The sequence below is a fragment of the Eptatretus burgeri genome, chromosome 2, assembly GCF_056783735.1.
Source record: "Eptatretus burgeri isolate ZD-2024b chromosome 2, Ebu_testis_v1, whole genome shotgun sequence".
In the NCBI taxonomy this organism is placed as follows: Eukaryota; Metazoa; Chordata; class Myxini; order Myxiniformes; family Myxinidae; genus Eptatretus; species Eptatretus burgeri.
The window spans coordinates 64,561,640-64,565,060 of record NC_140962.1 but is presented as its reverse complement, the minus strand read 5'-3'; the positions used below and the strand labels follow the sequence as shown (position 1 = coordinate 64,565,060).

Here is a 3,421-nt window from a genome sequence, read left to right as displayed (position 1 = left end):
CATTTTCTTGGGGCCACCCCATTGGCAGGATTGCCAATAGGATGGCACCTCCCACAAGCAGTGGGCAGCCAATAACGGGACCTGCCACAGGTGAAGGTGGTCCCAGGATACAGAGGGTTGGGTCAGCACATGAACGGAGTTGAAATGGAACCCTCAGAAACAAAGATTGATCTCTTCCTATCTCTCTCCAGCTTTCGTCTCCTACACCGCTTTGTCGTTACTCAGGGTGGACTGCTCTTTGGAGACGTGGAAGCCGCCTCATCGTCCCTCTTCCACTGCATCCCCTGACACAACTTTCATCGCGCCATAGGGAAGTCTTCACCTGCCTACCCCATTGTTTCGTAAGTGTGGTCTGTGGTACCTCGCGGGGTTATTTATTCATCCATATGTATAAGTTTGCATGTCCCCACATCCATCTTGGGGTCTGTTCCGATTTGCACATTGTGTCCACCTTTCTCCCCATACTCCATTTTCCATCCCTCTGCCTCCCGTGCATTGTCAAATTTGGTTCACTCGGGTGACCTTGGGGAGCGGTAAAGTTGAATATCAATTTCAATTGAATGCAGCAGTTAGAAACCTTTTTGCAGTTCGCAGGATAAAAGGTTCCACTGCAGACAGCCATGTCAACAGAGGATGTCCGATGCAACAATACATTAACGAGAAAGTTCATAGAATACCTTGCCCCACATTAGGCTCTGTTGGTATAGATTATTTTTTTTTACATCGATGTACCAATGGGGTCGTACTGGTATAATCGGTATTACATAACAATTGTATGCATGTTCCAAGAATGTCCAATGGTCCTTTACATAATCATGATGTAAACATTGACCCACAGTAATTTTTAAACGTATTCCCACACAGGGCTTTTATTCTTCCCATGATGAGAATGGATACTTCACTTCTAAATTTAATAACCCCTATGAAAAAATGATTTTTTTTCAAGGCGAGATCAGTGTTGGGAATCGGCACAATCGGCACATGGTTGGGGTGTATCGTCATCTTCTTACCCACTATGGCGATCGCAGAACGCTGTACTGGTATGATAATACGGGTATCGCTATCGCAGATCACCGACTGCACAGGATTTCCAAAGCACACCAGATTCCTATAAAATAACCAATTGGCAATTGCTTTAAAAACGTGATTGCTTGTACACTGCTCAGATAATCTTCCTCTGGAAGAAGTCTTTTCTTTCAAGCTTCTGGGTCTCACTATCTGCCATGACCTTTCCTGGGAAAGTCACATTTCCAACCTCGCCTCAAAAGCCAGTCGCCGACTGGGAATCCTCCGTCGTGCAAAGTCCTTCCTCGGCCCTCTTGAGCTCCTGACCACTTACAAAGCTTTTGTCCGTAGCCTGATGGAGTACTGCTCTCCCCTCTGGGCTGGTGCTCCTGCCTCCCACCTTTCTCGGCTTCACGCTGTCGAAACCAGGGCATTTAAGATCGGCATCTCCCGCAATGAAGTTGAGTCTTTGGGCCTCTCACTCAATCACCGCAGGTTGGTCGGTGGTCTGTCTTCTACCGACTCCTCTCCAGCCTTGCCCCCCCTGCTCTCTCTGCGATTTGTCCCCACCACATTTCCACAGGGCGCTCAAGGTCTGCCCAACAACCCCCTTCTGGTAAAACTACCAAAATCACGAATCACTCTATTCTTTCCCATTCTTCCCTACAGGCTTTCAAAATAGCTGTTCACGACCACCTCTCATCTTCCCCCATCCAAATCCTCGATCTTTTCTACCCCCGCTAATCCACCCAAGCCCACTTCCTTCAATTCCCCTGCTTTCCTTCCTGAAAGTCCCTGTAATGTCGTCTTCTCTTTGCCATGTTCCCCGTCCCATCCCTCTCCCTTCCACAGTTCACCTAATGTGTCTGTTCCCCACTGTTTTGTCCCTTCCACTCCCGCCCCTCGTCTCATGCCCCCTTGCTGCGAGTTGTGTTAGCTCTCATACGAGCCTCGACCAAGGTATACAAAAAAAAAAAGATGCTGAGGGTTATAAGTTAAAACCTGCTGTACTTACTTCCTGGTAAGTCTTGATAAGTTCCACTGTTCCAGGGGTAGGAGAGTCCCTCGGAGCTTTTTAAATCATGTAGTCTATGTACGGTATTTAAAGATTGTAAACACCTTTCTTCGATTTGTTCAACAGAGCATCACAGCTCGGTATATTGACCCATTATTTTATTTTCGAGATACGGTATATTTGAAATGCCAACCGAGCAGGGAGCAGGTTCATCTCACATGATGATCCTATCATAGCACAAATGGATGGGGTTGTATTGGGGAGTTCTGTGGGAAATAATTTTCAAAATGAAAATTTAATTCCACAATTTGCACATGCTTAGAGATCCTTTGTATACGATAGCCGACAGGTAATGAGTTAATTCGAGTCTGCACTGAGGCAACTGAATTAATCGGGTAATTATCATTTAACATCATGATTGTGGGGGTGGATGGTTTCGGATGTGCAATGAATAGGGGGGGGGGTTGAAGGGGATGGTTTGAAGTGGAAGGACAAGAGACCCTACCCCAGTCTTGAGAAAAAAGACATTGGAAAGGTATTTTAAATTCTTGCTTTGCATTTCCAAGCACAATCTACATTCGCTTTAAATAACAGGCAAGATGGCAACCATACAAAGGTCCAGAGCTGAACCTTCTGCCAAATCTCCTCAAAGAAACTGACAATTTTGGAATGATTTTTGAGAGACAAAAAACAAACAGCTTTTGACGGTCAACTCTGTGGTTGCGATGCAAGGCATCAATACGACAATTAATTGCAGGTCTCAATAACAAACAAAAGCTGGTGACCACAAATATGAAGAACCCAACTTGACAGAAGGACAAACATCAGAATCAAGATCAATTGTTTATTTTTCCAATAACATGTAAAAATTAATGTATATTTATTGGATCCAATATTAATAACAGAAATGGAAGAATTAGAGGGTGGGGTAGGGACAGGTAAAAGGGACAAAATAAAATAGTCAGGCAATAAATCCAGAAAAGACTGAATGAAGAGAAAGAGAAACACCAAAGGCAGATTTTTTAAAAAGGACAAATAAAAAGACCTGGGTATGATAAAGAAAAAGCACGAGAGAAAAAAAAAAAAAAACAAGCAATACAAAACCATATAAGATTTGTGACCGAGATTGTTATAAAAATACAATACCATGTAGAAATACTGTGGTGACTACGAGAATAGTCAAACACAGAAGTCCTGAAAGGTTGGTGAAATTACAATGGCAAAGCCACATTTTACAAACCGACATCAATTACGATCAACCAACTACTGATGATCCAATTCGGCAGCGATGTCAAGCCCGCAAGAAAATGCAGCATGCCCTTGTATTCATTCGGTCACTAATCACGTCTGACAGCTAAAGACGAGCACCTTGGGAAAACAAAACGACTTAAAACTACTCCA

General features: G+C 43.9%; 1 protein-coding gene across 2 annotated transcripts in view; it reads right to left on the bottom strand.

Annotated features, from left to right (window-relative positions):
- Positions 1–2,850: 2,850 nt before the first annotated feature.
- The window catches only part of LOC147032192 (histone H3.3A), an 11,233-nt gene continuing 10,662 nt past the window's right edge, over positions 2,851–3,421 (bottom strand). For both annotated transcript variants that reach the window (XM_085869572.1, XM_085869573.1), the window contains exon 4: positions 2,851–3,421. This exon is cut by the window's right edge and continues 230 nt beyond it. The gene's annotated coding sequence lies outside the window, so the exon portion shown is untranslated.